The sequence below is a fragment of the Meles meles genome, chromosome 16, assembly GCF_922984935.1.
Source record: "Meles meles chromosome 16, mMelMel3.1 paternal haplotype, whole genome shotgun sequence".
NCBI lineage: Eukaryota > Metazoa > Chordata > Mammalia > Carnivora > Mustelidae > Meles > Meles meles.
The window spans coordinates 81,402,437-81,427,765 of NC_060081.1; the positions used below are offsets into that span (position 1 = coordinate 81,402,437).

A 25,329-nucleotide genomic window follows, 5' to 3' on the forward strand; every position below is an offset into this window, starting at 1 on the left:
AGACCTTTGCCCTAGCGGACCCACTCTTCCTTGGCTCATGGCGGCAGCCTTTGCTGGAGGGGGAGCGTGGGGATCCAGCTCATCCTCCCAGAAGCCCTCTCTGAGTGACTGGGTCTACTCCTCCCCTCCAGAAGCAAGCCCTGTCCCCCCTACAGGCTCCCCAGCTTCCCTCTGCCACACCCCAGTGTGCCTGGTGGGCAGGGCGGTGCTGGGACCGGGCAGCTGTCTGGTGGTGAGAAAACAAGCCATGTGGGGAGTCTCTGGAGCAGCAGGGTGCTGCGGGACCCCATCGCTCCCATCACCCAAATTCGCCTACACCTTCAGTCCTGGGTCAGGACTCACTGTCCCCCATGCTCAACCTGTAGCTCCCCGTTGAGCGCCACCCCCGCAGTGGCTCTGGTCTTCCCCACGCACTTAAGGCTGGCTTTGGCCAGACAGTACTGTGTGGATTGGATGCCCTTCACCCCTGGACTTGGGAGCTGGAGTTCGGAGGGGATTGAAGGGGGCTCAGGCTCTCTCTCACTAGTTGGGAGCCTCCTTTCCAGCCTCAGTATCCCCATCTTGAAAGGGGGACTATGTTGTTTACCATACAGGATGGATGGGCCAAGTCAAGGGGAAGTCTGTGCAGAGGGCATCCCCTCTGAAATCTCAGTGAAGCTGCCCATGGTTATCCTTGTGGCTATCAATATTCTGGAGCCTTCCCTGACAGTCTTTGGCCCCACAGCAGCTGGAGGGGGCATGGACTCACTTCGGATCCAGGCACCAGGGGACCAGCTGCCTGATGAAAAGGAGTCATGTGTTTTTTTCTGAATGTGGGGATCTTCCTCCATACATTGAGGCCATAAGGAGAGGGAGAGAGAGGAAGAGACCCACAAGTTTGAGGATGACCATGGCCAAGGCTAGTGAGCGCCTCCTATCTTCATTTACATGCATGACCTTGTTAATTCCCATTTGCTCTCAAAGGTGGGTAGGATTGGAGGTCCCTTTGTAGAGCGAGGAAGCCACCTACCCGAGGTCAAATGAGGCCAGTGGCCCCTCACTTAATGACCACACTCTTGGCCCAGCTCTAAGGTCAGGGTCCCTGAGGCCCACCTTGACCCTGGCTGGACAGAAGCCTGATGTCCTCTGGGCTGTGCCCAATGTGGCCAAGGAAATTTGGGGTGAATGAAGCAGGTCCTCCTATGACCATGCACAGGATATCTTGCCGTGGGGCCTCTGTTCCAAGCGTGAGTTTCCAGGTACCTGGATGGCAGAGAACCCTCCAAGACCCTGGAAAGGAGTGCTGAGGGCTGGGGGACAAGGACAACCTCCTGTACTGGGCTCACCAAGACCTCACAGAGACAGTGGCCTGGGACCCCAGTTTCTCCATTTGTTGAAATAGCTGGCATTCGGTGCACCAAATGTCCAGTCCAGCAGAGAGACCACTGAGCAAATGCCCCGTTCACACACTCTCTAGCCAGGTTAGCAGAACCAGACCCCCACAAGCCTCCCGGAGGAGACGGTTCACCCACTGACTAATCTGTTCATTCATCTGTGCGACGTGTTTAATTACGTCTCCGGCACTACACCAAGTTGTCAACGGAGGAAGGCAAACACCAGGCAGTAAAGAAGCCAGACATGGTTCCACTGGTTATAAGAAATGAAGCAAGAAGGGGACAGAGAATGCCAGGTCACAGGGCTGAGTTCGCTGTGGGGCGCAGGGGCAGGACTGTTTGGATCTGCTGCTGAGTTGAAGCTGAGGTGAGGCAGATGCCTCCCCAGTGCGTGGGGCTTCCAGCGCCTGGCGGGACGCGCGGCGTGAGTCAGAATGTGGCCCCGATGGAACATCTACAGATTCCCTGCCACTGCCCAAAGTCTGGGGGGCCCGGGCAGGGGCCTGACCCATCAGGGTTGGAAGTGGAGACAAGGGCTCTGGGCTGAAGCCCTGTGGATGGACAAGGGACCATGGGCACCGGTGTGAAGGGTTTCGGATCCCCAGAAATGGCATGACAGCCATTTTGGACAGGCTTCCCAAGCACAGCGGCGGGGCAGTGCCCGCGAGGATGGTGCCGTCCCCCATGACGCGCTGTCGTGAATCAGAGAGTTTTACCTGGCACTACGCTTCCAACGGGAAGAGAACGAGCATCCTGAACCAGTGAGGAGCAGACAGCGGGGGTCCCAGCCAAGCCAGCAGGAGCAGGCGGGGCTGCTGGTACTTCCGGTGGCCCAGGGTGGGGGTGGGGGACACGTGTGGCCTTCAGGGACCTCCCGGCACCGCGGTGCCCACCACGTGACCGTTACGTGCGCGGACAGCACGGCTGGCCCAGCCTGAGGAGGCGCGGTGACTGGGGGCTCGTTCCCTCAGGAGTGGGGCTGGGGGTCACACCCCCAGGAGGCCCCAAAGACCCGCAGAGGCGACAGCAGAGGCGGGGTGTGGCCGGACAGGCGGGCTGGGCGGCAGAGGCAGGAAGGAAGAAGCAGCAGCTGAGCCCCGAGAGCCCCCGTCGGCGATCTCCCCCAAGAAGAGCGGCTGGGGCACCCCGGAGGAGTCCCACGTGCAGGGGAGCCCGGCTGCAGCCCGAGGACAGGCGCTGCTCGCTCGGAGAGAATGAGGAGGCTGGCGTCACGGCCCTGGCTGCCAGGAGCAGGGGGGACCGAGGGTGGTCTGCGCTCTGGGCTCCCGTGGGACGGGTTGAGACTGTCAGAGGTGCCTCGTGTCTGCCCCCTTTCCTACCCACACGCCCTCCTGCGCCTCCCCCTGCACGGGCGTCAGACCTGCACCGCGGGCTGGGAGATCTTCCCTGCTCCTTTATCTCCTGCAGGTGCTCTCAATCATCTCACGACCCTGAACCCCATCTCGGCGTCCGCCCCCTGGAGGACAGACGCCGACACGGGCCAGGTTCCAACGTGGAAAGGCCGGTCAGTGCGTGTCCCCTGCGAAGGGGACCCTTGAGCACAGGAGGGAGGGGAACGGGGGGGGGGCAGAGGGGAGCTCGGGAGGAGCGGGAGTGTGTGTCTGTGGGTGCAGCATGGAGGAGGGGGAGGGTGCAGGGAGAGCTCCCGTGCGGGTGCGGGCTCTGGCCGCAGTGAGGACGCTGAGGGGGAGCCCCAGGACGGCTCGGGGAGACGCGGTGACAGCACCCCTGCTCGGCGAGGAGTGGCCGGGGGGGCAGGGGCCAAGGGGCAGGGTGCTCCCTTGAGGGCGAGGCCGGCCAGGCAGGGGCGTGGCCGTGGAGGTGGCAGGCCTGGCCCGATTCTGGGTGTCTTTGAAGCTGAGCCATGACGTGTGTGACTGAAGGACGGAGGTCAAGGCTGACTGGAGGGTTTGGGTTCTGGTGCCTCAGAGGAGGGTGCTGCACCCGCGAGCCCGCACTGTTGCAGGAAAAGCAGGTTGGGGGACAGTGGGGTGCTCTGAGACTCAGTTGCCCACCGGCCATCCTGGAGGAGAGGTCACCAGGTCCCCCCGGGACCCAGCTCCAGCCCCGGAATCTGCAGCCTGGCCCAGCAGCAGCCCGCCCACCTCTTTCCCAGCCTCGAGTCTCGGGTCAGAGGAGCTCCGAGCTGGAGGAACAAAGTTGTTGTTGCCCACGTCAGACCAGCAGGACGCCGTCCCTTGTGTCCTGTGCTGTTGCGGGGCAGCGGGCTCTGCCATTAGCCACCCTCACTGTGCTAGAAAAGCCCTTCTCCTTCAACCGACTGCGTGCCCGTGCTGTTCCCGCAGAGCAGGGCCCCTGCCGCGCGGGACATGGCCCACTAATGAGGAACAATGAGGGAGTGAGGCCACCAAGGGCCAGCAGGGCGATCGTCCCGCTAGTTCTGGCCAGGCGCATTTGCCGGAGCTTGTCAGGGCGCTGGGTCCGGCACTGTGACCATCCTCAGAGAAGCCACTGCTGTTTGCTTTCTCTTTCTGCAGGAGCTCATTTGAATATGGGAATGCAGACTTTTCTTTTTTTGTTCCTTGTCTCTCTCTCTCTTTTTTTTTTCCTGGTGACAGTCTGAGCCAGCTCCCAGCGCGTCCTGATGAGTTCAGGGCCCGGGTGTAATCAGAATGGCTCTGGAGGCCACCAATTTGGAATAAATGCTGAGTCTGATTTCCCTGCCTTTAGGGACAGAGCTGTGCTGGACCCAGGACCGAGGTGGCAGGAAGGAGAGAGCGGACAGGAGAACCAAGGATATAGTTGCTATTGTTTGGCTTAAATGACAAAAACAACTAAAAAGCACTAAAGGAAAGGGGTGTTTATTGTTGTGTGTGACTGAAAAGTCCAGGGGGTGGGTTTCAGACACAGCTGTATCCAGGAACTCGAAGAACACCTGCTTCTTTCCATCTGTTTTTTCCCCGTATTCACTATTCTTAGCAGGCAATGTTTCCCTAAGATCTCTCTCTACAGATGCAGGCTGCCCTCCTCTGCTCTCTTCCACTCTGTAGGATGAAGGAGGGGTGCCAACAGACACGCAGAATGAGCCCCACTGGCCTGGCTCAGGCAGTCAGGCACCACTGCCTGAGCCCGCAGCAGCTTCGGCTGACACCATTAGAGCCCCACCCCTGTGGAGGGCAGAGGAGGAATGGTGGGGGGGGGGAGGGTGGTGGGCAGGGAAACAAAGTCGCCTCCTGCAGCTACCCTGGGAGTCTGGGGGGTGCCTCTGGCCCTTTCCCCAATAGGGCCTTTGTTGGCAGTGCCCAAGGAGCCCCAGGCTCCATCCTGGGCACAGAGAGCTCAGTGGGAGGGCCCCTGAGAGAAAGCCCCCGGGGAGAGGTCCTTGAAGGCAGCAGAGAGCCTTCTCCGCGGGCCTCCGCTGTGTGCACGGGCGCAGAGTGAGAGAGTGCACAGGGCGTGAGGGGTGGGGTGGCTCTGGTCCCCAGCAGACCCGGCAGACTGTGCAGAGCCCGGGCAAGGCTGCTCTGGAGGCGCATCCCCTTGGTCTGCGGGGAGGAAGCCCGCAGCCCTGCCCGGCCTACTTCTTGCTTGCCGGGAGCCGGGGCTGCCAGCTCAGAGCTGGGCTACCCAGTCCAGCCTCGTCAGCGGCCTTCAAGCCCCGCTGCAGCCTCTCCTGCCTCACTCTCCCCGGGGGGGACCCCCTCCAGGGCCTTGGTCTCCACTGAGGGAGCAGAGTGGCTGAGGGCAGGGAGACGAGCCCTCGCGGGGGTTCAGAAGCCGCAGAGAGCACCGCAAGTGTGGACGGCTAACGGGAGCAGGCTCTGAAACGTCCTCCCTTTGTGCTCTTTCGTCCCCAGGATGGTGCCTGGGTGGAGAGAGCAGACACGAAAGAAAGGTAATGTCAGGAGGGCTTCCTGGAAGAGGCGCAGTCCGGAAGAGGTCTGGTCTGAGGGACATGCGGACAGCTGAGGGACCAGAGGGATAACAAATGCCCTTCTCTGAGGAAAGAGACACTGGCACCTGCCAGAAAGTTCCTCGATCCGGGCTGTCCCTCGGGATGTGCCCCCTGTCCCCGGGGTTGGCTAAGGATTTGCAGAATGAATGAAACACGTTTCATCTGTGCGGGTACCCTCCATGGGCAAAACATGACTCCATGAGGGAGAAAGCAGGAAAGAGAGCTCAGATCCTGCCCACTGCTTCCCGGGGTCGGGCTGCGCGTGGGCTGGTGTGGGGCCTCGGGAGGGTCTGGAGGGCTCGGAGCCTGGCCCGTTCTGGGAGCCTCTGTCACATCAGGAAGAGTGTTGGGTGAGGCCTCCGCGGCCGTGACCCAGGCTGACGGCAGCGGCACCCCAGGCCCAGAGCTACCTGCTGGGGCCTCGGCCCCTCCCTGCCCTGAGCTCCCTTTGTCTGGACGCCAGGCCGGCAGCTGGTCTGTGGCCAGCTGCCATCTGCCTGTCCTTGGAGGTCCTGCCCTGACCCGAGCGTGTTTCTGCTGTTTCGTGCCCTCTACCGGGCAGCAGCGCCACCGCAGCCCGTTAGAGCCCTGGCGTGCCATCCGGGGCTGCCCGCCCCCACCCTTCCACCTCCTGGCCCCCACCGGCCCTCTCCTCTGATGGCCAGGCGGGCGCGTCTGGTGACCGCAGTCGGTCCGCAGACCCCAGCCCTGGGGGTCGAGGCCAGGCAGGTGGAGCGGGCACCATGTGCTGCACCACTATGGGAGTCTGTCTGGGGCAGGGGACAGGGTCACCTTCGGGCTGGGCCATGCTGGGGGCCGCCCTGGGGCTCTGGCTGCCGCAGGCCATTCCCCCAACAGGCTGCTGCCCGGCTCCGCTCTGGGCGGGGGACGCGGAGAGGCCGACAGTCCCCATCTTGGACCTTGTCAGGGTCCCCCAAGGCCCAGGTCTGGCCCTGGAACCTGAAGTCTGGCCAAACTTCTGTTCCCGCCCCACGGGTCCCCATGCCGCCCTCCCCACCCCAGAAGCCTCAAGGTCCGCCCAGTTCTTCCCCGTCTCGCCTGCGCTGTTCTTGGAAGCACGAAGCTGGGCCCAGAGGGTGGCTGTGCAGTCTGGCCTCCAGTGGATGGGCACCCCCGATGCCCCCAAGCCCGTGGAGCCCTGCGCCCTGCTCCCCTCCAGACGCAGCATTCAGGGGAGCCCACGTGCCTACAGCCTGGCCCCGGCCAGCCACCTCTGCCGACTCCCTGAGTCGCCCAGGGCTCGGGGTGGCTCCCCAGGGGGCCTATGCGGGTCAGGAAAATGCCGAATGAGCCGACGGTTTAGGGCTGGGGTTGCGGGACCCAGCTCGGGAAGGGGTCCCCCAAGTCCTTGAGGGGGACCGGTTCCAACAAGGCTCTGCCAGGGCCACCAGTAGAAAGGGGACAGTGGAGTCCCAGCGCCCAGACCCGGACCAGAGACTTGCCTTCTCTAGGGGTGCAGCGGGCCCACTGGCGTTCTCCCCGGGGCCCTGGGGGAAGGGGGAACTTGTTACAGGGAGAGCCCTGCTCATTGCCCCCTGCCTCCACCCCTGCCCTCTCACCACAACCCCCTGCCCTCTTCCTCCCCCTGCCCTCACCCCAGCCCCCCTGCCCTCTCACCACACCCCCTACCCCGGCCCTCTCCCCACTGCCCTCTCCCCTCTCCCCTTTGCCCTCTCCCGGAGCCCTCTCCCCCAGCCCCTGACCTCTCCCCCATGCCCCTGCCCTCTCCCCAACCCCTCCTCATCCCTGTCAGACTCAGCCTGCGTCTACCTTTTCCTGGCACTGAATAACGCTCCCCGCATTTTCTAAAGCTGCCCTGTGGATTAATGCAGAGCTGGAAGCCCGTGAGCAATGAGCCCTTCCCTGGGCTCTATTTTTCCCATCTGTGCGACGGTGCAGACCGCATGAACCGGTGGCTAAAGCCTCCTGGAAGCCCCTTGGAACCCGTCCCTGAGTGACTCACCCATGCACCATCCGGAAGGGTGGCCCCGGCCCGGGAGCCCCCGCTGGGGAGACAAGGGCTCCAGAGATCTCTCCCCGCGTGTGAGGAAGTTGGGCCCCGAGACTCCTTTCCCTGGAGCCCATGTTCCCGGCCGAGGCTGAGCCGTGAGACCCTCCGTGGGGCACGGAGGACGGCCTCGTGACAGAGCCCCTGGTCTGCCTGATTTTCCCCAGCGCTGCGGCGGCATCCCGGGTCCCGGTCACGTGCCCTGCCTGGCACGGAAGATGGGGTCAGGGTGTGGGCAGAGGGCCCGCAGGAGAATCCAGGCTGCTCCTGGACACCGGGATGGACGCTGGGGAGCGCGTCAGCGGCTCGGCTCGCCCACACCTGTGCCCTCCCGGACTCCACAGGTGTCCCGAAAGTCTCGGTCTGCTCTGGGCACCACCAAGTCCTGGAGAAACAGGCTTGGAGACACCCCCTGTTCGCAAGCGGCTGGGCCCGGACTGGCATGGGCCCCACCCCGGCACCCCGGCTACCTGCCCAGACTGCCCGCACCCGCCTCCTGCCAGCAGTTGGGGGCGTTCCCAGATCACCTAATCCGTGTCGCTCTGCCAGGAGCCCGGGAAGCCGTGTCACTCCCGAGGCTGGTGAGTGGGTGGACGTGCCCGGGTGCCTTTGGCCCTGGTGTGCCCTGGGCTGTGTGACTCCCAGGCAGGCCACCTGCCCTGAGCTGGGGCAGTTCTGGCAAAGTTCCCAGCTTAAGGCCTCTTCCCCAGAACAAACCCGACCTGCTCACCCAGCCTGCACCCTGCCCGGAGGGGACAGAGCAGGCTGTGCGCAGCTCCCGCAGCCAGGAACCCGTGAGGCCTCGCCCCGTGCACCCTGATGCCCGGGCCCCCGGCAGAATGTGTGGGGCCCAGGAAAAATGACAATGCGGTCCCCACCCCAGAAATTAAGAACGTCAAGGCGGCGGCCGCAGAGCTGCGACTCCGGCGCGGAGCCTCACCGGACTGGCCGGATTCTGTGCCTTTGAGCCAGACGCCTCCCACAGGGGACCCAGTCCAGCTGGCTGGGGCAGCATCCTGCCCCTCCACTCCGAGCCACAGAGGCAGGCCTAGGGCAGGCCTGGCACATGGTTGCCGTCCATGCCTCTCCCCTGCCCTGCCTTCACCTCCTAGGGATGGCCCGGAGGGAGCACACCGACCCCCAAAAGAACTGCAAAGGCCCCAGTGTTTCCGACCCAACACCCCCAACCCCATTTGCTGGCGGAAGAGTGTGGCTGCTTGGGGCAGGGGGTGCCCTGGTGACCAGCTCCTCCCTGGACCCCAGGCTGGTTAAATTGCGCCGCCTCTGACTCCCCAGCCTGGCAGCTCCCGTGGCAAGTTAAATTGAACGAGCCCAAGTTGTCCTTCCTCCCGCTTCGGCCTGCCCTACCGGTTTCCCACATTCAGAGGCACCCACACCCCTCCCGTCCCATGTGGGCCCCTAGGAAGGGTGGAGAGAGAAGGAGCAGAGCCTGCCCTCCCCCTCCCCTTGCCTGGTTTCCTCTGTGGTCTCCTGGGCCCACGCCTGCCATGGTGGCAGCCCGGGGCATGCACAGTCGGCACTCCACCGCCAGAAGGACCCCTCTGCCTGAAGTCAGGGCACAGCCAGGAAGGGGGAACCTATGGGTGCCCGGTGAGTACTTCAGTGCTCAGGGACAGCGCTGAGCATATCTGGGCATGGGGCCTGAGCCATGTGGAACGAGGGATTCGGGCCCTGGAGCCCAGAGCTCGCCCTTGGATCCGGTGCGTCCTCCTCCCAGAGCCCATCTTGTCTCCGGCCCTGCCATGGCCAGAGCTGGCATAGACCTGGGAGCCACAGGACCCTGGGCCAGTTCAGGGACCTCTGTTCAGAGAGGCCAGCAGGCAGGTCCTCTGACCAGCACCCACCCATAACCTTCTCCACCCGGTCCTCTGATTTGTTCAGGCTGGCAGTGCACTCAGCTTAAAACGCTGCTGTCTCTCCAACAATGAGACAGGATGCAGCTCTGGCCAGTGAGATGTGAGCGGAAGTGCCTGGTGCTGTCAGGGACAGACCCTGAAAGGGAGCTGACTCCCCTGATGGGGCAGCACTATTGTGCTTCTTCTCTCTCTGTCTCCCTCTTCTTGGTCGAATATGCATGAGATGGCTGGAGTGCCAGCAGCCGTCTTGGGCCATGAGGTGAATGTGAGGATGGAACCTAGCTCTAGAAAAGTGGCACGGCAGGAAGTGGGTCCTTGGTGATACATGGTCCTTTGCCAGCCCTGGAGAGCCTGGGGTTGTGTCTTGTGAGACAGAAGTACACTTCTGTGTGTTATTCTGAGTTTCCTATATATGTAGCTCCAGCTAGGCCTAAAGGACAGGCAGCTGAGCTGGTCCAAATGTTCCCCCATCAAGGTAGGAGGCCACTCCAGGATCGTGCAAAACACTCCATGGAAAAAAGTTTCCTAGTTCCAATGAATCCTGGATCTGCAGCTAGGCCTTCTGTCTCCAGGAGGCTCCCACGTACACCAGCATGAGAAGGGCCTTGGGACACCCTGCATTGGAGGGGGACATTTGTTGGCTTTATCTTAATAGCTTTCCCCAAATCTTGACCGTGGAATCCTTTCCTCCAGAAACACCTAATAACAGCCAGAAAGGCCTTGGGGTTCCATAGCACCTGGTTTGGGAAGGTGCACTCACGGATGCTAGGCTGCCGTTGGGTACATAGTAGGAGCTCAATAAAGGCTAGGGCTGCTCCTGAAGCTCGAAATGGGGCCCATTTCGTCCCCATGAGCGTGGAAGTCAGGGTCCCCCAGCCCCCTCGTGCTTGCCTGTTCTAGGGCTTTGGCCTCTGCCTTGCCCTTCATCCTGGCCTCTGGGGGTCCGCTCACTCCTGCCCATTCCTCCCTGGGGCAGACTGACCTTGGGGCCGCCTTCCTCCCCCAGAGCCGGGGGCGCTGCTGAATCAGCTGGGGTCGAGCTGGGAAGAGCTGGTTGGCAGAGCACAGCGGTGAGGAAGCCGCGGGGTAAAAAGTCGGTAAGAGGAATGCATTTCTTTTTCTTTTGGCAGAATTCAACGGTGCAGATTGCTCAGGTCCCAAAGCCATGGGGAAAAAAAAGAAAAAGCCCTTTGCCGCTGCTATTGATAACTTGTCTCTCTTCACGTGGTGGGTTCAAAACTAAAAATACTCTCCTGCGACGATGGGGAAGCCGGGTGCTGTCACGTTGCAGACGACAGAGTTGCGTAGGGAGGGATCTGCTCGGGCCACGTGAGGGCCGGGGCCAGGCCTCGGTGGCCAGCGCTCTCTGGCTGCCCAAGCGGCATCCGGAGGGAAGACTCCCCGGCATCCCCAGAAGGGAGCGGAAGACGTCCTCTCCAGAGGCCTGGGGGTGGCAGGAAAAGGAGTGAGTTCGGGCTGCGCCCCCCTGGGGAAAGGCGAGGCCAGCAATGCCGGGCGCCGGGCACTCCTGAACACCCACTGAACACCCAGCCCTGTTGGGCTCCCGGGCAGCTCTGGCCGCAGACTTGCTCTGCGGTGGGCACGGTGCTCGGGTCCCTCAGCCTCAGTTTCCCCTTCTGAAGGTGGAGCCATCGTCTCTGTTCTGCCTTCTCCTGGTGACACAGATGGGAGGAGGCCACCACGTGAAGGAGGACAGTGCACGTGAATGTGCTTCCTGAGGGCAGAGTCGGGGCGCAGGCGCCCACAGCTGGGACTTCTGGAGCCCAGCACGCCAGGCTCCGGATCCACGGGTCAGCCACCCACAGGACACGTGGGTCGTCGTATCAGCTGATGCTCACGCTGGAGCCGGGACAGGACGGATCCAATTCTGGGGTGGTGAGTGACTGGCAGACGTGACTACGGGGTTCGCTCTTGGGCTTGGCCTGGTCTGAGGGCAGTTCCAGTGGGAACAGTCAACCCTGAAAGTTTTCTACTAGCCCAGCACTTCTCAAAGCTCTGAGAGCACGCACATGGATGGAGCCCTCCAGAGAGGACCCTGGGAGACAAGCCTGGCCTGAGTGCTTAGGCTGGAGGAGGCTCTGTGAAAAGGCCCCCGCCACCAGGCAGGTAATCGGTCAGTTGACATCTCCATGAGCGCCCCTCCTCAAGGTCCCCGCCACCCAGGAACACCAGGGCATCTTACTCAGGGGCGGACCCCAGGCCTAGAGGCCTAGAAGCATGGGCCTTTCCAACGAGCTCTTGGCCCATGCTGGGCCGCGGGTCTGCAGGACCCCGTAGTGCCTGGACCTCTTCCTCCCTGAAGGCCTGAGGTGAGTCACGTTACATGCCTGAGACTCAGTCTGTGCCTCTGCACAGTGGGGCCGACATGCAGAGTCCACCTGACCGGCCGTGGCGCACAGAAGCCACTGGGCGCTGGGGAACGCCCCTGTCTTTACCGCCACCATCGCTGCGCGGCCCCAAACCCTCTGTCGCCTCTTGCACTGCTGCCTTGTGTCCCATCCTTAGAGAATTCAGCCTTTGGAATCAGCCTTTTGACCTAGATCATGACTGGGACCCACGCACCGTCCTTCCAGCCATCCGTCGAGAAGGGGGCCCCCCCTCGGTCCCGGCCGTGAGGAGCAGGGAGGGCCGCAGCTGGCCCCGGGACTTCGGTTTATTGCATCCGTCTAGAGCGGGTAAACTGACACACTCCAGCTGCAGCCAGACCCTTCCCGACCCCCGGCCAGGGCAGAGGTGGTCGAGCTCAGCCACGGGGTGGCCCGTGGGCAGACAGGAGCCTCTGTCCACTCTGGCCTCTCCTCTGGCAGTAAGGTGTCTGATGTTGCGCTCAGCCTGGGGGTCACGGTGGAGGGGTAGGCCAGTAGGTTGAACCCCTCGGGGCATGTCCTTTGCATTGGGTCAGACTCTTAGAGACCCATCAGGGTGACGGATGGTGGTTTCGGGACCCTGCACTGGACCTGGGCCAGGCCCACAAGGGAAGCTTTGGAGCATCTCCATGGCAACAGGCCTTGTCCTTGTCCTGGCTTGGGGGCCTGCAAGCACCTCCCGCGCCTGCTGGGGTCGGTTTCTTCAGGGGTAACCATGGCAACGCCTTTGTTTCCGAGGCCTGGCCCCACCCCCTCCCGGTTTCTCTCTACAGCAGAGGTAGGGAGAGCTCCTTTTCAGTCCCAGCATGCCGGCGGCACCGCGCTGCTGACAGGGCCCACCACCAAGCCGGGCCAGCCTCTGGGATGGGGGATGACAGGTGTTCTGGGCGCAGAAATGCAGTCCGGGCCCCGCCCCGCCAGAGACCCCACCCATGCTCTCAGGCCCTCATCTTTACAGGGCAGTCAAGACCTGTCCCATGCCCTCAAGGCACCCCTACTCCCTGTGGGCGACCTGTCTGTCTGTCCGTCCGTCTTGCTAGAAAGGAGGACTCGTGTTCTGAGGAGGGAGCGCAGAGGCTCCAGTGGGTCCGGCTTCGTGGAAGGGGCGGCGGTGAGAGGGCCGTTTCCATGCGCCGCACGGTCGCGGGTAATGTGTGCGTACTCGCAGGGCTGCAGGGACCCGTACTCCTTTGTACTCCAACAGACTTAAGCAGCAAAGAAAATAGAAAAGCTCATAGAACCGAAAAGCCTAGGACAGAGCTTGCTTCAGGTGTAGCTGTCCCAGGTGACCCAGGAGATCTGCTTTCGCTTTCCTCTGAGCTGGCATCCTTCCCTGGTGGCTCCTTCCCTCACAGTGGCAAAATGCCCACGGGTGGCTTCAGACACAGTCTCCTTCCCTCACCCGGCCCAGTTCTGGAGAGGTCTGTGGGTAGACGGGAGAGTCATTTGGGCTCAGCCTCCCTTCTGGCCTGAGCTCTCTGACCCCTCAGCAGAAGTCCCAGGGCTGACCCTCATGGCCAGGACAGGGTCTCTTGCTCACTCCTGAACCAGTTGCTCTGACCCTGAGCAACTCGCCTTGTTCCTGTTACTCCAAACCAGACCCAGGTATAAAGGGGACGAGAGTGGGAAAATCTGATTTGCAGAGGAAGATCTGGATGCTCAGAGACGCCTGCCCAAGGCCACACAGCTGAAACAGACGCAAGCTCAGGGTCTGACTCCGCAGCTTCTGGGCTCAATCACGGAGCCACTACAGAGCGGTGTGTTTTTTAAATTTTTATTTTATTTATTATTTTTTAAAAGATTTTATTTATTTGACAGAGATGACAAGTAGGCAGAGAGACAGAGGGGGAAGCAGGCTCCCCGCCGAGCAGAGAGCCCGATGCGGGGCTCCATCCCAAGACCTCGGGATCATGATCTGAGCCAAAGGCAGAGGCTTCACCCACTGAGCCACCCGGGTGCCCTAGACCGGCGGTTTTAAACAGAGGAATGAACTGTCAGGGGTGCAGCCAGAGGGTAAATTGGTGCCAGGTTTCCACGAGGGATGAATGGTGTGTCCAGGAAGGCGGACGATGGGGAGCTCTGCGAGACGCCTGAGCTGAGGGGCGCGGCTTTGGCAGGATGACTCCCGCCTCCGCCCGTCCCTAGGGGTCGCGAACTGCCGGCGCTGAGCTACTTGCGCAGGGAGCGGCCCCGCCCCCTGACTCGCTGTTTGTAAACTCAACTCTTCCAGCCACGCCCCTTCCTCCCTCTCTCCCGCCCCTTTAGGGTCAATATCTGCATAACTCCGCCTCTCCAGGCTTTGACTGGCTGTCCGTGGCGTCACTCCTCCGCAAGTTCGGAACTCTCGAGGGGCAAAGGGGGGGGTGGCCGCTCCGGTTAAACGATTAGCATAGTCCCGCCTCCCGGCGCGGCCCTCGCGCCGGCCGCTGATTGGGCGGACGGCGGCTGACGCTCTGGCGCCGGGCGCTGCGAGTGGCGAGCGCGGGCTGTCAGTCTGCCCGGCGGCCGGCCGCACTTCCGCCTCGGTGTCAGCGGGTCGCGGGCCTGCGGGGCGGGGGCGGGGTGGGCGGCGAGGCTCGGCCGGCGCCGGAGGGACCGCGGTCCAGGTGAGCGGCCCGGGAGCCCCAGGGCCCCGCGTCGGCGGGGTTCGGCGGGCGTCGGGCGGGCGGGAGGCCGGGCGGGGCCGGGGAGGGGGAGGGGAGCCAGGGCCCCCGCGCCCACCGCCCGCCGGCCGAGCCGGGACCCGGCCCCGCCCCCGCCCCCGAGCCCGGCCCGACCCCGCCGCCCGCCCCGCCGCCCGCCGGCCCGCGGCCCCGGGGAAACTTGGGAGGAAAGTTGGCGGCGGGCGGGGGGCGGCGGGGCCCCGCGTCGCCGGGCAACTGCGGCGCCGGAAGCCGGGTGGGCTGCGCGGCGGGGCCCGGGGCCGGGCGGGGGCGCGCTCGGGGGTCGCGCGGCGCGCGGAGGGCAGCGGCCCGCGGGGATCCGGCCGCCCGCGACCACCTGTGGGAGGAGGCTGCGGCCCGCGGCCGGCTCGGAGGGCGCCCGAGTCCGACGCGGGCTGTGCGGCCGCGGGGCTGCTCCGGGGGCCGCGCTCTCGCCCGCGCCTCTGCCCCGGGGGCCCGCCCGGGCGCGGCTGCCGACCCGACCCGACCCGCTGCGGCGGCGGCGCCAGCCCCTTTCCCGGGCCGCGCGGGCGCCTCTGCAGACCGGGCCTCGCCCCGCCGGGCCCGCTGCCTGCTGCGGCCTGACCCCTGCGGCCCGGCGGGGGTGCTGGGACGACCCGGCCCCGAGGCTCCCGGCTGGGCGGCGAGGCGGGGGGGCCCTTCCCGACGCGCCTGCGGGCTGCGCGTCCCGGCCCCCGGCGGCCGCCCCCTCCCGGGAGCGCGTGTCGGTGACCCGCGGGGCCCCCGCCCGCCCCAGCCCGGCGCGCGGTGGATGCTCGGGACGGCCCGTTCCCGGCCCCCCTGTTCCCGCAGGAGGCGGCAGGGCCTCGCCTCGTCCTGCGGTGCCTGGCGCGGTGCTGCCGTCGGGGACGCGGCGGTGCACGGGCGGTTGCGTTTCCGGGGAGCGGCTTTCCCGGTTGCCTCCCGCGCCCTTGTGTGGACGGACGGCAGCTCCGGACTCGGGCGGCCGGTCCCCGTAGCACTTGCTTTCCGCAGACGGCTGCACCGCCCGCCCTCCGTTCCCGGGGGGCCGCCGCCTTCGTGCGCTCTTGGGGAGACCAAGGAACGGAGACTGTGGGTGACTTACTCCAAGCCGCCGTGGTGGGGGCGGGCAGGGATTCGAACCCAAGCGGGCTGGCTCGAGTTTACACCTGAACCGTGTCCCCGCACTGCCTTTTTACAGTCTCCTCCACTCGTTTTCTTTTGGAATATTCTAATTGCGCTGCTGCGTTACTCTGTGTCGAATTGTGCTGCTTGCTTTCGCTATCCACCTGACAGATTGCCATTTCTTGTGAGCACGAGGGTTTAGAAAACCAATTTGTTTCTTCTTCTTTTTTTTTTTTAAAGATTTTATTTATTTATTTGACAGAGAGAGATCACAAGTAGGCAGAGAGGCAGGCAGAGAGAGAGGAGGAAACAGGCTCCCTGCTGAGCAGAGAGCCCGATGCGGGGCTCGATTCCAGGACCCTGGGATCATGACCTGAGCCGAAGGCAGAGGCTTTAACCCACTGAGTCACCCAGGCGCCCCCAATTTGTTTCTTCTAAAATAAAGTATTTAATTCTTCATCCGGCTGTCCCAGATTTTGCTGAAATAGTCCCCTTGCCGGCCAGCTTTTTGGTGAGCAGCGAGGTGGCCGCGGGGCACTGCAAGGACGGCCAAGTTAGAGGAGTGGGTCGATGAGGGACACATGCCCAGAAGGTCGAGGCAGTGATCCGCGCTCAGCTCTGAGCCCCCTCCTGCTGTAGCTGTGAACCCTGTGCTTCGGGCGTTCCTTGCCTCAGGCGTGTTGAGGGGTCAGCCTGGTGCTCTGTGTGACCCTCCGTCTCGTGGTACCACTTGACTGTCACCCTCGAGTCCCTTAGCCATGCCTTCTGCCCTCTAGGGAATGCTGGCAAACGAGTCTTTAAAGATTTTATTACTTCCAGTTAATTATAAAAGTGACATTTGTTTTTTTGCTGGGGAAGGTTTTGAAACCTGTCGTGGACTTCCGTGCTGTCTTCAACAGGGGTCAGCTGTCTCTTGCAAACTATTCTAGTATTTCCATTTCCTGGAAAGCCAGGGCCTCATGTTTTCCTGGGAATTTGGCTCTGGCGGATATGAGGCAGGTGGGGCTCCCATCTTTGAGAGCGGTGACGTGGGCCCTCCAGGTGGCTGACGTGCTCCATTTGAGAGTTGGGTCGCTCTGAAGGGGGCAGGGGCAGCGGGGAGTGCCCAGGGCCAGGGACATGTGGGTTCTTGAGTGGGGACAGGGTGCTCCCTTTCTCTTTCTGTGCTCCCAGGGTCTGTAGCTGTAAAACAGACTACTGTGAGGGACATAGTCAGTGTAGACCGTGCCATGGCGAGCGCCCAGCATTGTCACGGGTGCTCTGCACATCTTCTCTCCTGGACCGTGGAGCGTTGACGTTGACCGTGACGCACAGACACAAGTGGATGCGGGTTAGAAGTGAAGCCAAGGACATCTTTGGTCGGCAGGGCTACGTTCTGTTGAAACGAGTTACAGGAAACTCTCCAGTTCCGACTACTGAGATGGGGTCGTACAGGACTTCACGCCAACACCCCTGGCCCTGGGAGGACCCTGGGACAGCGGAGGGCCCTGCACATGCATGGACATCGCCGCTGCGCCAGGCTGGTGCGGGCAGACCCTGGGCTTACTGTCGAGTGCACGTTGCCTCGTGTTAGGCTTAATTCTGAGCCTGGAGCACGACTTCCTGAGACTGCGGGAGACTTCGTGTTCGACCTGAGTAAGAAAACGTACTTCCGTCCCCAGAGGTCGCGTCTTGGGTTTGAGGTTAACGCTTTAAACGCAGTCTTGGCGGGGGTGATTGCTGTGTGTGTCTGCTGGAAGTTCTGCTCTTTCCAAGGGTTTGGTGTTGGAGCCCGTGGCGCTCAGGCTGAGGTGAAGCCCAGACTCAGACGTGGTGTGGGGCGCGGACCGTCCCGCAGCTCTCCTTAATGTGGTTGAGAGCCCCGTAGACTGTCTGTGAACTTGATGGCAGTTCTGCTTTTTCTCTGAAGCTCAGGAAGCAACTTCAGGTTATCTGGCCGGACTTCAAATCACCGTTCTTTCCATTGGATCTTCAGGTCACACAAATATGATAACCGTTGTGTGGAGCTAGACAGGGAAGCAGGCTCTCACAGACGGCTATCTGGGGTGCCCGCTGGCCCCGTCGCTAGAGCCTGTGACTCTTGATCTTTGGATGGTGAGTTCTAAGCCCCACGCCGGGTGTAGAGGTAGCTTAAAAATAAAATTAAAAAAAAAAATCTTTTTTTTAAATAGATTTTATTTGAGGGAGAGAGAGTGAGCACATGAGAGCTCTGGAGTAAGGGGGAGGGGGAGAGGGAGAAGCGGTCTCCCCCCTGAGCAGGGAGCCAGATGTGGGGCTCCATCCCAGGGCCCTGGGATCGGGGCTGGAGTGTGAGGCAGACGCTTAATTGAGTGAACCAACTAGGCATCCCCCCCCAAAAAAAAACTTAATTAAAAAAATGAAGAGGACTGTCTGAAGAAGCGGGATGTTGGAAGATCCTGGCTGGCCGCGTCTCTGCTCGCTTCGTCTTTCTGTCAAGGTAGTGCCAGCAGGGTTGTTCTGAGACGCAGGCTGTGGGATCAGTCCTGGCTGAACTGGCTCCCAGACGCACAGCCTTGGGGCCTGACCGGCGTGGGGTGGAGGGGGGTGCTCTTCTGGGCCTCATCCCCCCAAGCCTGACGGTCTGTTCCAGAAGCCCTGGGTCCCTGGGTGCTCAGGATCTGGGGCTGTCCCCAGGCTTGTGGCCTGTCCGCAGTGGGAACTGTCTGGGTGGACGGGCCTGTCTCACTGCTGAGTTCATACCTTCACGAAGGGTTATAAGGTGCCCAGAGTAAGGCTTGTTCCAGGCTGGAGCAGGAGTCCTGGGGAGAGCGTGACATGGGCGAGAATGGTCTATGGGGAAGCTGTACTGAATCCAGGTTCTAGAGAAGCCTGCGGTGGCCACGGGGCAAGGAAGGCCGTTTGTGTTACTGAACAGACGAGGCTGCCCAAAGCCTGGCCGTGGGGGAGACGAGCTGCATTCCGACACCTCGAGCCCCTGCTTCGCTGGAAGGTGACTTCTGCTGCCTTGAAACCAGCGGGACTACGATTTGACGTCCAAACTGGAAACCGGTAGAGTGACAAGAGGCACCGTGAAGAATGACCGGAGTGACAGGAGGAGTGGGGAGCGTGTGGTGACGCCGTCTGGCCGCGGGGAGGGAGGAGGATCCTGTTGGGTTGGGCACTGAGCACCTGTGTTCCAGAGACTCAGTCCACAGAGGGAGTGCAGGGCGGGCCACAGGGAGGGAGGGTGGCAGGAGGGGTCCCCTGTGCTGGGGCCCAGCTCCCTGAGAGGTGCTGTGGCTTCCGTCTCTGTGGTAGCTGGGCTTTGGGCTGAATGCTGAGGCCTGTCAGGGTGGAGGGCTCCCGGGTTAGCATCATGGGGTCCTTCCGTCTGGCTTCTCGTCGGAAAAGCCTGCGCGATTTTGTAAGAGGCGTAGTTCTAAGGCCCAGCCTCAGCTCTCCGGGATCGGGGCTTCCCGGGACGCGCGTGGCCTTCTCCCGTTCCGACGGGCCTGCTGTGGCGGGGGTGGGGAACGCTCCCTGCAGATTCTCCGATTCTCAGCGCCCTGCACCGGGCCCGCTGGCATGGTGGCTGCTCGGTGGTTTTCTGCGAGCACAGCCTGCAGACCGGGGTCGAGCTCCCTGTCCAGAGTATCCTCACGCACTCTCGTGGGCTGTGGGTTGGAACCGCGTTTTCCCGTGTTACAGAACGACGAGGCGGGTGAAGACCAGCGTGTGGAGAAAGCTGGCGCGCGTCCTGGTCCGGGTTCACACCTCGGGGTGCGGGGCGTTTCTGGCGCTCGCGGCTGAACGATAAGCCGCTGGGTTGAGGGGGTCAGGGTGACGGGGCGCTCTGCTCGTGCCTGCTGAGCCCGCGGGGAGTACGGCTCCCCCGCTGTGGCTGCTGCCGCTCCTGGGGCCCGGCCGGTCTACCCTCCACCTGCCTTTCAAGGTGCCCCTGCTGGCACGGAGAAGGGGACACCATCGGCGATGGGCACGAACGTTTGCTTGCGTAGCGTGAGGGCTTGGCGCTGTTCCTTGCGCGGACCGCTAACAGGTCCCACAGGCCCGGCGTGATGGCCGCTGACCCCACCGCGGGCGGGACCCCAGTGTGGATGCGGGCCCCGCTGGCTCCGGTCCGGGCTGCTGCTCGTCCGTCTGTGCCGGAGCAGAGCTGAAACCTGCCCTTGGAGCGGAGCCTGTGATCCTGTCCAGTGTGAGGCCGCTGATCGCCGTGCTGGTGGCACAGACCTGGGGAAGGCAGAGACGGAGAACCACACGCGTCAGAACGCACGGCTCCCGGCCCCTTCACGGAGCATCCTGTGCCCCCGGTCGGAGCCACGTTCCCACAGTTCTCGTGTCCAGAGGGCCCGCCTCCGCCCCTGCCCGAGGTCACCGAGACCCGGTGTGAGAGGTGCCTGGGGTACGGGGGTTACACAGCCCCGTGCCACTCACCTTGCGACGGAGGCTGCGTGAGTAGAGCAGGTCGTCCACCAGCTGTGGGAGATCGAGGGCCTGAGCTTCCTTCGCGGGTGGCAGTGGGCACGTTTCCGTGGGCGTGGAGCCGTCCAGGCGGGCTTGGAGATGAGAATAAACAGCCTGGGCCCAGTGTCCTTGCTGTGTCGCATCTAACCGGTGGGTTTGGGGAGGACTGCTGCCAGTGGGTCCAGTCTGTTGCTTCCGCCCCTCCCTGCTCTGCTGGCCGCCTGCTTTCCATGTGCTTCTGTGGGCGGGAGCCCCGGAGCTTTCCAGGGCTGCTGCGTGGTCCACGAGAAGGTCACCCAGTGAGGGCCTGGAGTGCTGCGTCCACGATGGATGGTGAAGCGGAAGTCGTTCAGTCCGTTAGCATTACATAAAAGTAAGCCTTCCCTTTGTCGGACAAGGCAGCTGCGGTTCAGGTGCTCACAGGCTACTGCACTAGACCCAACAGACGAGTACATCTCTAGCCAGGCCGCAGGTTCTGCGCCGTGGCTCTGGAGCCGGTGCAGTTGAGCCTGTTTCCGTTAGTTTTTGGTGTTTTTTTTTTTTTAAAGGTTTTGTTTATTTATTTGACAGAGAGATCACAAGCAGGCAGAGAGGCAGGCAAAGGGAGAGGGGGAAGCTGGCTCCCTGCTGATCAGGGAGCCCGATGTGGGGCTCGATTCCAGGACCCTGAGATCATGACCTGAGCTGAAGGCAGAGGCTTAACCCACTGAGCACCCGGGCGCCCCTGTTTTTGGTATTTTACAGAAGAAAGAAGCTGGGAACTGTGGCACTTAGGGCATCGGTAGGATGAGGGTCTTTAGGCATCCAGGTGACGGGTAGGTTTTGTGCACAAAGTGGACGCTTAAAGACTAAAACACTAAAACATGAATGACCACAAGGACAGTGTAGCCAAGAACTGTCTGCCCACAGTGGCATTGCTGTGGGGAGGGGTGAGGTCTCTGGAGATACAGGGACAGGTGGCTCTGGGCCCCTCACTCCTGCCTCAGGGGCTGCCGGGTGGAGAGAGCCGGCAGGCTGTGGTATACCTCAGGGCCGGCCTTCTCCTTTGGCGTGTTAACATCACCAGGTGACCTTGATTTCCCTCTTCCTGAGTTCCTTCTCCCATCTCTGTCTGTCTCTTCTTCCCACTCGTAGCCAAGCGTGTGGCTCGCACTCAGGAAGGACAGTGTTTCCCGTGTCGGCGCCCGCTGCATCCCCAGTAACAATTTAGTGTCGCGGGAGCATCTCTCCGGGGATCTGCCGGCCGGGTGGCTCCCGGAGAAGGAGAGGCCCTGCGGGGCGGCGGCGGGGACTTTGGGTCAGCTCTGTCACTAGCCTGAGGCTCCCCGTGTCCTCTGCACTGTGCACGTGCACCGGTTTCCAGAAGCGTTCGGCCTGACCTTAATAGCCACCGGGGAACGAGAGCCTTGTGGCTGCTGGTGGAGGTGGCCGCTGCCCGCTCACCGCCGTTGCTGACGGGCGTGATGGGAGCCGTCAGACCCGGGCTCGTCTGCACCGCGAGACGTTTGGTCACGGAGTCAGTGTCCTGACTGGTCAGAGATTTTCTGTTTCTGCGTGAGTTGGTCTTGGTGGATCTAGAGTTTCTGGGAGTCTGTCCACTTCAGCGGGAGTATCCCGGTGGCCGGCGTGTCGGTGCTCGCGGGCTCGCCGCAGCCCCGTCTGTTTGCCGGACTCGGTGGCGATGTCCGGTTGTCGCACACTCGTCTCTTTCTCTTCGTCGGTCTCCCGCGGTGATCGATTTTGTTGGTCTCATCAGAGGACCAGCTTTTGGTTCATTGGTTTTTCTCGGTGTTTCTATTCTTATTCCCTTCATTCTGCTAACCTTGGTGTTGATTCTATTTCCTTAGTGCGAGAGTTTTCTCTTATTTTTTGATGTCGGTGTTGCCTCATGGAGCCCCGCCGGCACTGCCGTTGCTGCGCCGCCCGGGTTTGTGGACGTGGTTGTGTGCATTTTCCTTTGTTTCTACGTATTTCCTGATTGCTCTTGTGTTTCTTCTTTGATCTCTCGCTCCAGAGCCCACCATTGAGTCCCCGCGGGTCTGGGGATTTTCCAGTTTTCCTGTTCTTCCTGATCTCTAACTCATCGCCTTTTAGGCTGACGCGATGCTTTGCCTGAGACTGTTTTGTAAAACCTGTTGAGATGTAGGTTGTGGCCTGACATGCAGCATCTGCTGGACACTGTCCCGTGTGTGCTCGGGAAGAACGTGTGTGACCGGTGCTGCGGGCTGGCTCTGTGTGCGCCGCCAGCCTGTGGCTCGTGGTCCGGAGTGCCGTGTCCTCGCGTACCACCCGTCGGCTTGATGCTTGCCAGTGCGTTTTTAAGTTATTCAATAGAATTTCTATTATTTTGGACAGTTGAAATTCACAGTTGATGTTGAACTGCAAAAGTACTTTTTAAAAATTTTTTATTTATTTTTTAAAAGATTTTATTTATTTGGCAGACAGATTGCAAGTAGGCAGAGAGGCAGACAGAGAGAGAGGAAGGGAAGCAGGCTCCCCGCTGAGCAGAGAGCCCGATGCGGGGCTCGATCCCAGGACCCTGAGATCATGACCTGAGCCGAAGGCAGAGGCTTAACCCACCGAGGCGCCCCGCAAAAGTACTTTTAGAGTGTTCATATCGCTGGTGTCCCTTTCCTTTATGAAGGTCACACCTCGGTCGCCTTGCCTGTTTTCCATAGAGAGGAGAAATAACGCACGGTTCATCTCTTTGGTGAGTTGACCATGAAGGTCAGTGTCCGGGTCCCTTAGCTCGTCCCTTACGCCCGTGTGAGTAGATCTGGTTTTCTAAGGGCGTGGTACAGCTGGGTTTGCAAGACCGGAGTGGCGTTTGTTCAAGTGTGCTTGTGTTTGTACAAGTGGCAACGGGACGTTCTGTGTGGAGCCAGGCTCCCGGCCGTGCAGATGGCAGCCGGCGCACATGGTAGAGAGAGCCGTGGCTCTTCTCAAGGGAGTAGGCATTTTTGCGGGAGACTGGGAGGAATGGTGAGGTCACGGGCTGGCGTTCCCCCCGAGGAGTCTGGGCGTGAGGATTCAGTGCGGCGCGTGGCGGGAGGTCCCCCCACGGAGGGGTCAGGACCTCTGCCTCCTTCCTCTGCTCCCTCCGTGAGGCCCCGTGGCATCACTCTAGGGCCCGAGGGCAGTGCAGAAGGACAGCCAGATGACAGGAGGCCAGTGACGATGGGCAGTACAGGCTTCGTTTCCTGGACTTTCTCTGCAGCTGGAAGAGGGACAGTTGGACAGAAAGAGATAATAAAAAAAGAAAGAAAGAAAGTCCTTCCTGAAATACTGCCTTCATGGGTGTCTTCTGAATGCCCAATAAAATCTGCGAAGAAGAACATATGTAGGAAATACTAAACTCTGCCTTCTCGATGCTGTTTCTTGAACAGTTGACTTGCTGTGTGTCCGTGTATCATGGTGGAGGACTGAGTTACAAAGCCTCAGTGTCCCTTAGTTCCATCACCTTCTTGCTGAGGGGGGTGGGGACGCCTTTACGCATACGGCCCTGTGCTCCCCTCTGCAGGGTGTGTGGGCCAGATTTGGGGGTGGGAGACCCACGTCCAGCGCCCCAGACAGCTCAGCCCCTTCGGTGAACGACCACGTGCTGCAGGGCCCCAGGTGGTGGCCGGGGCCCTCTTCTGGGATGAGGTCAGGCGGGCCGGCAGGCGTGTGAGGACCTGGGGTTGCCCCGCAGAGCCTCCCGGAGTCCCCCCAGGCCTGGCACCAAGTGGCCGTCGGTGGATGTTTGTGGAAGTCGTGAGGGAAATCGCCGTTCGGCCTTGATGGTCTGTGGCAGGGGGCAGTTCGGGTGCCCAGGTGAAATGAAGATAGCTCTTTCAGGAATGACCTCGAGACTGTTAGGATTAATTACTGACCTTGGAGGACATGAGTCGGCCTGCGGGTGCTGTGCAGACCTCATCACTGACCTTGTGCGGTGTGTGGGTTAGTGGCAGAGGCCTTCCAGGCAGGCTCCGGTCCTCAGCGCTGGCCTGGTTGACAGCCAGCGCTTGTCCTGCGTGACATCTTAGAGGCTCAATTTAAAGATTTCCATACATTTTGATTGATTTACTTTTAATATCAGGTGTTTTATTCTGGGTGAGAAGGCATATAAAAAAGGAAAATGTCATGGCTTTTCATGTACCTTTTATCATGGGAGATTTTCAGTGTGCAGGAAGGCAGGCGGCAGAGCCCAAGGGTCCCCTGTGCGCCCATTCTGGCTTCCTCGGGGACCGGCTTGGGCCACCACCCACCTGCCTCGCCCACTGCTTCCAGGTTACTTGGAGGAAGATCCTGGCCATAACCTTCCATCCACACGGACTTCAGTGTGAGTTTGCCATTAGGACAGTTGGGCCTTTTTGAAAAGTACCTTATTTGAGGTTTAAGTGATGTACAACCAAGTACCCATATTTAAGCCGTCCAGTAAAGTTTGACCTGCGTATGCACCCCTGAAACCGTCCCCTCGGTCAGGACCTGGCCCTCCACGCTCTGCCACACTTTGATCCTGGGCAGGGCTGACCGTTCCTGGGGGTAGCTGGACGTGTAGCTGGTGCGCCGGGTGCACTGGGGAGGCCACCGTCCCGCCCCCTCTCGGTCCTTCGTGATTTGTTGCTCCGAGGAGCTGGGTCTGTCGTGCAGACTACCCGAGAGTCTGGATTTTGCTGACTGTCATCAGGCTGGAGCTCAGCACGTTGCGCTGTGCTCTGTGTTCCTTAGGTTGGCGGTGAGAGCCGGAGGCCGGGCCGCGTCTGGGCTGAGGTTCCGGGGCACAGCGGCGGACCGGGGTGGTGCCCTCCTGTGCTGGGGGCACACGGCGCCCCGGTTCGGGTCCCGCTGCACCACTGCTGGGCGGCCTCCAGGCGGCACCGGACAGGGCCACCTGTCCATGTTGCACGGCTGTGCCCCTCACGCACCTACACTGCCCCTGTGCCGACTTTTCAGAGTCCGGCCGTCACGCCGCACCCCCCAGCATTTGGCCAGACGGTGGCCCAGAGCCCACACCCGAGAAGGCTGTGTGGAGGCTTGGTGCTTCCCGGTCGGTGACCAGTTTCAGTGTGTGGGCGTCCCCCAGGGTGACCACTCGTCTCCTTGCGGCGTCTGTCAGAGCTCACGAGCTCAGCTGTGTCTGATGCGTCTCTGTCTCCGGCCGCACTCTGGCGCTTGGACGGTTCCCTTGTCGCAGCGGGAGCCTCTGTGGGCTCGTCCTGAGCCTTGTGATGTGAGCCCCCGGCTTCTTGCGGCCCAAGAGGGATCCTGGTCCTGGAGTCAGCCATTTCCCCCCAGGGGCTCTGGTTCTTCGAGCGGCTTCCAAAGGGGCTGAGCAAGTGGCTGTGTGTCGTGGACGGGGCAGGTCACGTCAGAGAGGAATTAGAGGAAGTGCTCACTTCCCTAACGTGGTAGGCGACAACGTTGGGCCGCTGGGCGAGGCTTTGTATGGGTGTTTCCAGAAGCTGCCTGGTGCCTGGCTCCACACGGCGGGAAGAAGAACGGGGTCTCCGAGAGCCTTTCGGGGCAGC

General features: G+C 61.8%; 1 protein-coding gene across 2 annotated transcripts in view; it reads left to right on the forward strand.

Annotated features, from left to right (window-relative positions):
• The first annotated feature begins 11,090 nt into the window (after positions 1–11,090).
• OSBPL2 (oxysterol binding protein like 2) overlaps positions 11,091–25,329 on the forward strand; it is a 40,005-nt gene continuing 25,766 nt past the window's right edge. The window contains exon 1 of one of the 2 annotated variants that reach the window (XM_045980612.1): positions 11,091–11,112. The gene's annotated coding sequence lies outside the window, so the exon portion shown is untranslated. Of the gene's footprint in view, positions 11,113–14,085; positions 14,210–25,329 lie in introns of those variants that run through there. The other variant, XM_045980611.1, reaches the window with a different exon arrangement.